This window comes from Eubalaena glacialis, chromosome 9, assembly GCF_028564815.1.
Source record: "Eubalaena glacialis isolate mEubGla1 chromosome 9, mEubGla1.1.hap2.+ XY, whole genome shotgun sequence".
Classification (NCBI taxonomy): Eukaryota; Metazoa; Chordata; class Mammalia; order Artiodactyla; family Balaenidae; genus Eubalaena; species Eubalaena glacialis.
Window position 1 is genome coordinate 77,987,987 of NC_083724.1, and position 13,399 is coordinate 78,001,385.

Below are 13,399 nucleotides of genomic sequence, written 5' to 3' on the forward strand. Positions count from 1 at the left end.
CACAGCCTTGGATCAGAAGGCTTTTTGCAGCAATGTGGTGGGCACTCCGGTATTTCACCATCTGCGCATTGAAGATACCCATTCACACCCCTTATTCTTCACTGACCATGGAAGGAAAGGCAGAACAGCCTCTCCAGAGTGACAGTCATGTCCCAAGCACTGTTGCTAAGTAAAGTAGTAGGAATTTTACACACATCATCTGTCTTTACTGCACAGCACATTTAAACAGTAAGTATGCCATCCTCATTTTTCAGAGGAGAGAAGTGAAGCCCAGAGTGTTATGTATGTAATTTTCCCAGGGTCACATAACTGCTAAGTGGTAGAATCAGAACTTAAACATAAGTCTGAAGGCTATACACTTTGCTTTTGAAATCTAAATGTCTTTTTTTCCTTTTGCATATAATTTACCATGAAGTCAATAAATATTAAGTGTGCCTTCACTAAATTTTTTGACAAAAAATTGTGACAAAAATTATACACATGTGTAACCCAAACTTCTAGCAAGATATATAAACTTACCATAATTTGAGAAAAGTTTCCTCTTCCCTTTTCCCAGTAAATCCCACTCACCACCCCCATAGGCAACCACCGCTCTGAGACGCTTCCAGCACAGATTCATTTTACCTGTTGTAAAATTTCATAGGAATTGAATGATACAGTGGGAGCGATGCTGTGTAAGGTTTCTTTCACTTAGCCGAATTTTGGATGTTTTCCACACTGTTTCATAATTCTGAGTAATATCCCATTTTATGAATATACCAGTTTGTCGATCTCCTAGTGATGGACATTTGAGCTGGTTCCAGTTTTGGGTCTTTCTGATTGTTTTGCCTTCTTCTCAGACATGTCTATGGTACCTCGCTAAGCATTATACTCTTTTTAGGTCATACTTTCTGCACTACTTTTTACCAGAACTTAAATAAGGTATAAGAACGGATGGAGGAGATGGGAGAGAGGAGTGGGGAGCTAGATAGAGAGAGGGAATCATCCCATCTCTGCTCTATATGACATCTCTCTGGCACTCTGCTCTGAACAAAGCTCAAAGTCAAGTCTAGCACTAGTAAGTCCTTTAATTACTCATATATTTTTTACAATTATAGTAATATTTCTGAATCAATATTTATTTACTAAGTTTTATACCTTTATTACCATGTATGTAACAATTTAAAAGTATTTTTTATTGAGTTATGCTTTATCAATTATAAATCTTTTTTTTTCTTTTTAAGTATACTTAGTAAATATTTCAAATTATGAATATGCCCACTAGGTGGTATCATGTAGGTTTCTATTATGTCTTAAAGTTCTAATTAATATAAATTATTCAAAACCACATGACAATTAAGAAACTTCCATTTTCCTTTCTGACAGCAACCATTTTCCAATAATAAAATCCCTATCTTTAAATATCTGGAAAATTCTTTAAAAAGAATAATAATTTTAACACTTTGTTTGGAAAGCTATGATCTGTAACAACATTCTTTTAATTATCACTTCTTTCTTACCACAGGTGAAAAAAATATCATTACTTAAGAAAGAAAAACTTGTCAAAGAGTTTCTAGATAATATTTAAAGGAGGAATCACAAGGAGAAATATAATCAAGTACCCATCAAAATGGCACAGAGCTTCAGATGCTATTAAAGGAGTGCAAGACAGCCTGTCTACAGTCACAAAAAGATATGATATTTTGCTGTCCTCATTGAGCTGTGTAGAACAGAATGTCAGGTGAAAAATTAAAATGTCATTAAAAGACATAAGGGACGTAAGAGTGGGATCACTAGTTCATGATTGCACAGCGTAAGAAACACTGAGGTGGAAATCTCTGGGCTTGTCTCAGGATAAGTAGATGATTCTAACTAAAGCAATCACACAAGACTCAACAGATTCTTGGTTCTGTCAGAACCTGCCATGTATGTTCATCAGGGACACACAGTGCAAATATGTGTTACAGCTCTAAGCGGAGGAACAGAGACCATGAGGAGAAGGTCAACAGAGTCATTCTGCCTGAGATGAAGCTCATAATTTTGTGAGTTATAACAGGACTGTCCTAGTCTCTAGCCTGTATCAGGCTGTCACAGGGTGAAGACGGAAGCCAGTGCAATGGCAGGTAATAGTATGTGCTTAGTAGTCAGAACAAGTTTGAAATCAGAATTTTATTCTTAGGTAGCCATGCAATCTAAACACATTATACCACCTCTCTGAGCCTCAGTTTCCTCATTTGTGAACACTTCCTTCAAAGAGGTCTTGTGATGATTAAAAAATATAAGCTACTGCCTTAGTGGATGCTCAGTGAATATTGTTAATGACATGTATTCTGTGCTTATGATGTACCAGGTTTTATTCTAGGTGTTTGTAGTAAGTTGCTACAAAATGATCCCCAAGGCATCAGGCCTTCCTAAATTCAGGCCTTGTGCAATCTCCACACATACTGAATCTGGACTGGTCTTAAAATTTGTTTTGGACAATAGAATACAGTGGAAGTGACAGTGAGAAAGTTCTGGGTTTAGGCCTTACGAGACTTAGAGCTTCTGCTTTTGATTTCTTGCTTTCTTGAGATGTCATGCAGTGAAGCTTGGGCTAGTCTCCCCAGGGAGGAAAGGCCATATTTATAGACAGGAAAACACTGTAGGCTGAATGACACAAGGAAGGAGAAGGCCCAGGCAACCCCCCAGTCACTCCAATCATCCATGCTGCAGCACCAGACATGTGACACTCCAGCCACTGTCAAGCGGGCAGCTGGCAGAAAACACATGGACGAGCCCAATCGACGCTACAGGAGCAAAGACAAGTCAACCAGCTGAGCCCAGCCCACACTGTAGAAACATGACCAAAGCAGTGGCTGCTGTTTGAAGCTACTAAGTTTTGTATGGCTTGTTACACAGCAATAGTTCACTGGCATAGTTTACTGATGTGGTTAACTTTACATTTATACTTTTATGATCCCCATTTTACAGTTGAGGAAATTGAGGTACAGATAATGTAAATACATTTTCTGACATCATGCAGCTAATGCATGGCAGAGCAGGGATTCTACCAAGGCAGCTTGGCTTCATAGCCCACCCACTCAATCAGCCCAGTAAATAGTTTCTCTGGCTTTATGTCAGCTTTTTTTGTTTGTTTGTTTCTAAAATAGCAAGGCTAGATTTCAAGCCTTGGGGTTACTCAGTCTTTTCAGGTATCATTATGGACTTTGATCCAAATTCTTTCTTCTCTTGGGCTTACTGTTGGTCATGCCTTCAATGAAACATGTCTAAAAATGCAAAGGGCCATATAGAAGATTTTTATAGATAAAGAGATACAGATATACAGATACACTGTAAATTTGAAACTTGGTAATGAGAAAGAAAAGGCATATCCTAAAGGGGATACACATTTTAAGGGCTAGTGACTAGATTTTGGATACCCAGCATCCACTTCACTTTCTTTTTGTGAGAGAACTTCAATTTCCTTTTTGGGAATTCTTGTCAGCAGCTGGAAAATATATAGGAGCAGATAACTAGCTCTCCTGCCTCCTCTACCAAAGGAAGAGACACTAACTCATGCTGGTACAAACATAAACTTGTCCTAGAATTTGAGTTGCCATGCAGAATGAGGACAAGAATACAGCATTAATTAATTATACTGCATGAGTGAAAGGGTGAAGGAATCCCAGCCATTAAGATTTCTGGTTTTATGTCCATTGCATCAGCCCCCTCTACAACCCTGAGATCTATCTCAACCCCATGTGGGTATCTCAAATTAACACTCTCTTTCCTCTCTCTCTCATATTCATTCTCATATTCCCTCTCTCTCTATCCCTTTCTCCCTCTCCCTCTCTCTTTCTTAGCTAGCAATCCAAAAAACCAAATTAATATATTCATTTGAATATACTATTAAAAACTCTGATAATCCCAGACATCAACAACTCATATCTAAACCTAGACATCCAGATAGTTTTAACAATTTAGCATATATAAATCTTCCACAGAACATGTTATTCATGAAACCCTATGATGCTTTAAAGTATTCAGAACTTTTTGTTTTGATTACAAATGAAACTGTATCACAAATCGCAAGAGTAGCATGATCCTAACAAAATTTGACAAAGAAAATCACTATAACAAAAGCAAAACCCACTGCATATTACTCTCGCTTATGAACACACAGGAAAATATCCTAAATATTACAAAAATATTATAAAAAGTAAGAGACTATTACAAAATTTGGTTTATTCACAGAAAGCAGGGGAGATTTAAAATTAGGAAATTCGGGGCTTCCCTGGTGGCGCAGTGGTTGAGAATCTGCCTGCCAATGCAGGGGACACGGGTTCGAGCCCTGGTCTAGGAAGATCCCACATGCCGCGGAGCAACTAGGCCCGTGAGTCACAACTACTGAGCCTGCGCGTCTGGAGCCTGTGCTCCGCAACAAGAGAGGCCGCGCTAGTGAGAGGCCCGCGCACTGCAATGAAGAGTGGCCCCCGCTTGCCGCAACTGGAGAAAGCCCTCGCACAGAAACGAAGACCCAACACAGCCAAAAATAAATAAATAAAATAAAGAATTATTAAAAAAAAAAAAAGTAAAAGAAAAACCTCATGGTGCACTCATAAAAAAAAAAATTAAGAAATTCATTACTATAATATTGCTCATTGAAAGGTCAGATAAAAGACATACACCTGATATTTTCAGTAGTATTCAACAGAAAAAGAGACATTTTCAGTAAATAGATATCTTTTTATAATAAAACATAATATCCATTTTTTAAAAATTCTGTTAACTAAAAGTAAAATTTAATTTCTTAACATGAGAAGCATAAGTATCTGAAATCAAAAGGCAAGATCATATTCAAGGGCACCATTGCCCAAATCATGTCCATCAATTTTAGCATATCCTGGCCATTAAAAATTGTTATGTTCCAAGAGATATGAAATAGTGGTTTTAACAAATGATATTTTATAGCAGTTCTTTTTATATTATTTAACATCAAATGTGTTTGTTGATGTCCCAAAAGGCATATAGAATTAATTGTGTCTGAAATTTATTGTTTCTTACTTCATGACTGTATCCTTTCATCACTGAGCCAGTTTGGGCACTACTTTTCCAAAAAAATTATTGAAACAAATTTCATAGTAAAGGTATCTCTATTAAATTCAGGAAAAGAAAATAAGGTCCACTTTATACAATTATTACAATTTTAGCTGATTTAATTAGAAATTAAAAATTAGGAAATAAAGAATATTGTAAAGGATAGATAGTATTTATCCCAATTTTTTTCATGGAACAATTGTATAATGGAAACATAAGAACATCAATTAAAAAGCTATTTGGAATAAAATGAAAGTTTTGTAACAAATGGATGTTATGAATGGGAAGGCTGGATATTATAAAAATCTATCCATTTGCTACAACATCAAAAATGTAAATTCTGAGAGAAACTGACAAATAAAAACTCATCAGGAAAAATAAAGGGGATAAATTTCCCCAGATAATTTTTTAAATTATGAGAAACCTACTATGGAGATTTTTAAAAATATTATGAAACTATAATAATACACAGTTTTGTTAGTACAGGATGAAAAGTCAAAAGACAGAATAGAATGCCCATACAGGTTCAGAATGTTAAATAATTAAATGTATGATAAAAATGGCACTTCAAATAAAAAATAAAAGGATGACTTATTCAATAAATTGGGTTGGAACAATTTAAGTAAGAGCTCTGCATTATACCTACACATATATAAATTTCAAAGGAATTTAAGATCAAAACGATAGAGTGAATAAAAGAACTAGAGAAATATGTAGTTAAATATTTATTCTTGGAGTTGGGTTTGTCTTTCTAAGCATAAATGCAAAAAGAATTGTTTGAATCAAAGAAGGCTGGTTTAGAATCCATAAAAGTGAAAAATATCCATATGATAAGCACAAATTTTAAGAAAATTATAATGTCTTTATCATAAAATAGTTTCATAAATCAATAAGGAAAAGGTAAACTCTAACAGAAATACCAGCAAAGAATAGAGACAATCTATCCATACCCATGTGTACATACACACAACACACACATACAAATGCAGACATTAAAAATTGCCAGTAAAATATTTTAGAAGACTCAACCTCAGTAGAATACTGAGAAGATGAAAATAAACTCTGCTCTTTCATCAAGTTGAGAATATAGAAATAATGATGATATATGATACTGGTTAAAGTATAGATATACTGTTAAAAATGCAATGATTTCTAGCAAAAGACAAATTGTCATAATTTCCATGAGGCAAATTTGTGAATTTGCAATAAAAACCCTAAGAAGTACACATATTATTTGATCCAGCAACTCCTACTTTCAGGAATATATCTTAAGGTTAGCATCATTATATATACAAATATATATATATATATATATATATATATATATGAATAGTTTATAATAAACAGCTTTAATAATTCATAATTCATATACCATACAATTCACCAATTAAAGTATACAATTCTTTTAGAATATTTACAGAACTGTGCAATCATTAGCACAATCTGGTTTTAGAACATGTTTGTTGACCCTGAAAGAAACCCCTTGCCTATTACCAGTCAATCTCTATTCTGACCCTCCTCCTCCCTCTTCATTCAGCCCTAAGAAACCACTAATCTTCATTCTGCCTCTATAAATTTACCTAAAATGGAGTTTTATATAAATGGATCAGACAATATGTGTTTTTATGTGTGTGACTAACTTCTTTCATTTCAGTATAATGTTTAAGAGACTCATCGATGTTGATGCTTGTATCTTTACCTGACCTCTTTTCATTGTCAAATCACAGTTCATTGTATGTATACACTCATTTTATTTATCCATTCAGTTAATACACATTTGGGTTATCTTTGCTTTTTGTCTATTATGAATCATTTGCTATAAATATTCATGTGCATGTTTTTGTATGGATACATTTTCATTTCTCTTGGCTATATGGAGGAGTATTTTCTGAGTCGTATGGTAATTCTATGTTTAAGGTAGTGAGGAACTGTCAAATTATTTTCCAGAGTGGCTACACCATTGGACATTCCCACCAGCAATGTATGACAGTTCCAATTTCTTCAAATCACTGCCAAATAATTGGTATTGTCTTTTTCATTATAGGCTTTCTAGCCTGTAAGAAATGACATCGCCTTATGGTTTTTACTTGTATTTCCCTAATAGCTAATCACATTTCCCTAATAGCCATCTTTTCATGTGCTTACTGGCCATCATATACCTCCTTCAGAGAAATGTCTATTCAAGTCCCTTCCCCATCTTTTAGTTGAGTTATTATTATTAAATTGTAAGAGAGTTGTAAATTCTGGACAGAAATACCTTATCAGATATATGATTTGCAAATATATTCTCCCATCTGTAAGTGCTTTTTTTCACTTTCTTAATGGTATCATGGGCAGCACAAGTTTTTAATTTTGATGGAATCCAATTTATCTATTTTTTTTCTATTGTTACTCATACTTTTGGTGTTGAATTTAAAATTCCTAACCCAAGGTCACGAGTATTTTTGAGTTCATTTTTGGGTGTGGTAAAAGGTGGAGGTCCAATTTCATCCTTTTGCCTGTGGATATCCAGTTGTTCTGGCACTATTTGTCAAAAAGACTATACATTCCCCCCATTGAATTGTCTTGGACATTATAACAGCACCACACTGTGTTTATTACTATAACTTTGTAGTAAGTTTTGAAATTGGTAAATGCAAGTTCTCTAACTTTGATCTTTTTCAAGATTGTTTTGGTCACTTATCAATCCAAATCCAGAATTTAAGAGTCAATTTAAAAAGCCCATTTTTGAAGGCAAGAAAACCTGATAAATTATAAGATATTGCCAAGTAAGTGTTAAATTAGCTAAACAGGAAAGATGATGTAGTAGGAGATACAAAAATGGCAGAGTAGCTGTGAAAGCAGGACTTTGGAGCAGACAGTTATGGGCTCACATCCTGGCTCTGCCACTCCTTAGTTATTTTATATTGAATCTCACATTTCTGTTCTACACAATGGAGACAGTAATAAATACATTAGAAGGTCATTGTAAGAATTCAGAGATAAAACACGTTAAATATCCAGACCCAATAGAGTAGTCAATAAATGTTAGCTGTTAACAAATAAATGATGATACAAATTAGTTAATAGGATGTGTTTCAGATTTGAGAGCCTTCATGGATGCAGTGAATGCACTTTCTCTTCCAAGGGTCTATTCAACAATGAAGTTAGTTACTATCTGTTTCTGGCTCTCTATCAAGGGACATTGTTTCATCCCTACTAAATTCTCTTTTGTTTTTCTGTCTTGGAAACTTTTGTACTGCTAAAATAACTTTTGCTGACCATTTTGACCCTAGATTTTAGTTGACACAAGTATTCTGTGACTATCACTGATTTCCAAGGCTTTCTATCTCTTCTAAATTTTTTTCTATACTAATCCCTAGATTTTTCTTTTATGAATTTCGTTTGAAATGTCTCTTTTTGATTTTTAATAGACAGGATTATACAATCAGCATTTTAATTGTTTTCATAAAATTAACAGATTGAACACAGAATTTTAGGTGTAGTCTTCAAGTTCTTTTTTTTTTCCTGGTAATTATTTAATTATAGTGCTCAAGAACTGCTCCTGTAATCAGACTAGTTACTTCTCATTTCAGATATTTTAATGACACAGCATTCTAGAGCTTTTAAGAAAAGATAGTTTTCAGGCAAGCACGGATTTATTTCTATCAAAGCTTCCAGTATAAAAGTAAAAAATAAAATTTTTTCAGGTAATTTTTATTTGATCAACTGACACAGTACTTTACACCCTATGCTTATCCTGTCCTTTCCTCACCAGGCCACAGAGCAAATGATGATGATGATTTCCATGAAGATATGGTGAGAATAAATAAAGAATTGCAGTCAACACAGGTGCAGTCCCGACTGGATTACATGATAAGGAAAAACTGGGCAGGAAATCAGAAACACAAGTACCAGTTCTACAGTTTGTTACCTTGACCAAACTTCTTCATAGCTCAGTTTCCTCAATGGATTTGGATTAAATAATTTCTAAAGTTCCTTTAAGCATTAGGACATTAAAAAAAACACACTATCAAAATTGCCTCTTGAATTCTCTGTTAAACCTAAGATCAAGAAGTTACAAAGAAACCAAACCAGAATGCCATTTAGGACAACATTATTGATGATCGATAGTAGAATCTTGCTCTAAGATTTTGCTGAGAGTAAATTATAGGTGGTCATATTGAGTTTAGCTAACTGATAACTATTTTAAAGAAGAATTTGACAATTACATCCACTTATAAAATTAAACATATACATTTTCCTGCTATTTCATAAGCAGGCTAAATGAAATAAGCAACACATTTTAGGACTTTTCATTTGCATTTTATAGCTCTCCCTTAGGTAAAGCCATTCTTTAAAAAGGTAAAATCTATTTGTTAATCTACTTAGTTTAAATAATCTCTTGATTTGACATGCTATATAATGTTTGAGAAATGTTATCCCTAGAAGGCACCATAAGCAAGTTCCTTTGGAGCTCATTTAGATTCGGGGAAGACAACCCTGTTTTTCGGATGAGTTTGAGAATTTATATTGAATTGGTAACGACGTTTTTTAAAGTGGTTGATGTTTTTTTAAAGAGTAAAGAATACATATGATAGAATAATAATATAGTTGTTAAGAACTCAGCCTTTGGAGAATGAAAACCTCAGTTCAAATCTCAGCTTTCTCAAGTGTTATGTATGTGACCCAAGGCCAGTTATTGAAGCTTTATGAGCCTCAGCTTTTATGTTTATAAAATAAGGACAATGATATTACCTACCCCACTTCTTTGAAGTAAGATCAATGAAATAACATAAAGCACCCAGCACAGTCCCTGACATGTATTAAGCACAGATAAATGGTAGCAATAATTAGATCATTATGAAAGTGGGCTCTGAAGTCCACCAGCCCGTGTTTGACTCTTGGTCTAAACACTTATTAGTTCTGTAACCTGGGAAAATTCTTTAACCTTTTTCTGTGCCTTACTTTTCCCCTTTGTATAATGAAGACAATCATATCTACCTGAGGGTTGTGATAAGGATTAAATTGAGCTTCTATATGTCAAGCACGTAGCAAAGTGCCTGACACATAGTAACCCCTAAAAAATACCTATTATTATATTTTTATTGGATGAAGGTTGATTCTGTGTCTTAATAAAACATTTGCAGACAACTTTATAGGAAGAAAATTTGATATGGGATTTAACCAGAAGATATAAACATGAAAGAAAACCCTGTGTCAGTAATGCAGCTGCTTTTATTCTGAAAGGTAGGAAGTTATAAATATCCAATACCTTATGCTTAATAGTCACGGGCAGGTAGTTATATCACAGAAGGAAAGAACAGTCATTCTCTGTAATTTTAACAGAGTAATTAAATGCTTAGTTTGTCTCGATGGTGATGCCAGGGTTCTTGTCGAGGACCAGGGTATTATCTCTTTCAACTGGAACTCTCTCCACTAATTTCTGACACAATTCTAAACATCTTGATAATATCTCCAGTGCTAGTCCAAGGAAAGAACAGAATATAGATGTTTAAGGACACTAATAAACGACACACTCTTTGGTTCAGTTCCAGTTTTCCTGCAGATGCCACTTGTTTATGTATTTATCACAGCCTGCATTTGATTGCGCTGTGCATATTGTGGAAAGTGAGCACATTACAATGATGAAAATGATCATCCACAGAGACTCATTTTATTAAGATAATTTCTGCAAATTAGAATTTTTCAACCAACAACCTCTCCTTATTGAGAACAAATCCATGTTGTTAAATAAGATACTGCAGGGAAAAAAAAGACATATATCAAAACAACTAACCATTGTTATAAAATGATTCATTACTAAAGTACTGGTTTTGTTTAGGGGGGGAAGCACATCCAAATGTTTTTCATTAGTTCACTAGATTGCTATCCTGAATGCATTGTTCTTAATAACCCGGGATTTTCACAGACTAATCAGATTCTCTTTTCTATGAATAGTATCAAATTTGCTTACGAGGTTCCTAAAGGGTTTGTTGTTGTTGTTCTTAGACTGAATGCTGAAGAAAATTGGGTAATCTTATGGACTCATTAGGACAACGTATGTCTAATTATATTCTTCCAAAAAAGCCTCCTCCAAACATTTAGCAGAAGTATAGATGAAATTGCCAAAAATAAAGATGTAAAACACTAGAAGATTAACAATAAATCGAAACAGAGATTGATAGAGAACTAGGTGTAAGTAATTATCTAGCATACGGTAATGGCAAATTTTTTTAAAAATGCAAGTTTTTTGATATGTAGTCATTCTCAAATCATATTTTTGTTATAACTGTGAAATGTCTCATCTTTGCCTATTTCTAGCTTATGTACTAAAAGTCACACTCAAAAAATAATGTTAAGTGTAATGACTAATTTCTGGCCTTTTGATCACAAATCCATTTTGACTTCTAAGCCTTGCATCATATAGTCTCTCTTACTTCATCCTAAGGCCTTTATTTCCAACTCCTCAACATGATCTCCTGCTCTTGTCAGGTTTCTAATCTCAAAGCCTCCTACATGCAACAGAGATCGCAACAAATCTCTGTTAGGGAAATCTTCCCCTTTTGGAAAATGTTCCCTTTATCCTCTCATACCAGAGTCTTTATAGTCTATGAATAAAAACATCTCCAGTATTCTAGTCCCATATGCCTTCCCATGAGTTTATTTTATGAATGTTTATTTTGACTTGGAAATCAATATTGGAACTCTATATAAAGTAATGAGTCTGGGATTTTAGGGATTTTATTTTAGAAACCTCAGTTTACATGCTTACTTCTATAGGTGCCCACAGAAAACTATACTTATTTATTTATGAGTTAAATTGAATGAGCCCCATTTGTTTATCGAGTTATGATTTATTGGGTTTACTTTACCAAATTTTAACCAGTTAATCAAAGAGTTTAAGCAAAATTTATTTTAAAAATACCTAATGAATATTAATTTCTACATTTTCCTTTCTGGAAACATAGACATGTTTTAATTTTTGAGTTTGTCTTTTTAAATAAAATTCTGTCCATTAATCAAAAGATACAAAAATAAAATACAGCAGGAAAAATGAAGGTGTGATAGGGAACCTAAAGATAATTACTACTGCAAGACAGACATTTTAAGGAGCCTATGTCGTAGTAGAGATGTTTATATTAAAAATAAAGAAACCACTTCAAGGAGGTAATTGATTGGTTCCAGGTCATTGATTATACAGAAAGAAAGGACTCTACCACAACAGTTTAAAATTTGTGAGCATATTACCATATTACATTGAGTAACAGACTCTAAAGAATGAATATATGAAGAGTTTAGTGTTGTAATCAAATAAAACTCATAACCAAACTAATCTGATGCATATTTAATGATATGCATAATCATTATCGTGTTGCACAGTGATTAGTCATAATTGCTAAAGGGTTCACATAAATTACTATAATTAGTATTGTCCTCATACAGTCAAACTAAATATTTCTAGGACTATGTGACGAGAAAGGAAAGGAAAAGCAACTAGGAGAAATGGGAAGCTGTTCTAATGGGAACCAAAAATTAGAAGAAACATAGAACTCATCAAGCTTAACTCTCTCTTTATATTAAGGAACAAGCTGAAGATTAAAGAATGGAGTTATCTATTTGGGCTACCTGACTTCAAAGTACAAACATTGTTTTCATTTTTCTGGCATTGACTTTTTCGCTCTGAAATCTGTAGAACTTCGACTTTCCTGCCTTGTCAAGAGAGGGGCTGGCAGTTGTGGGAGCTCACAGTAATACTTTCCTTTTTCATCTGTTGTCTAAGAACAGTCCCATTTTCTGTTGATGAAGAAATCAGGTAGGGTAAGCCAAGATCTGACTTCCCTCTCAGCAGTTCTAAACCAAACTGCAGTGGGAAGGGAAATCGCAGTCCGGAAGAGGAACTGTGCTGGGAATACATTATCTTCCTGTTCTGGTTCCCCATGCAACAGGCTGTGATGTCCTGGCTGGCTGTAGTAGTCATCATCAGAAATGCTTCACTAGTTGCCAACCTGGTCACTTTCCCTATTGGGTCACTTTCCAAATTGGAAAATCAATGATTCATAGTGAGAAAAACAACAGATTTGGAGTCAGACATATTGGTGTCTCGCTGGTTACATAATGCTAGTATTAAAAAAAAAAAAAAGTGATGGATTATCTAAACTCAGGATTCTTTTCTTCTAGAAAAGATCCCATTGTATGTGCATGTTCCACCTGGTCTCCACATCACCTTGTAAGATTGGAGCTTGGGGAACCAGTAAACTTATGATAATATTCTTGTCATGATTTTGCCATGAATAATAAAGTCCTTTGTTTCTCTGACTCAGTAGTCTGTTTTCCTTTGTCAGTATCCATGGAACGTATTAGC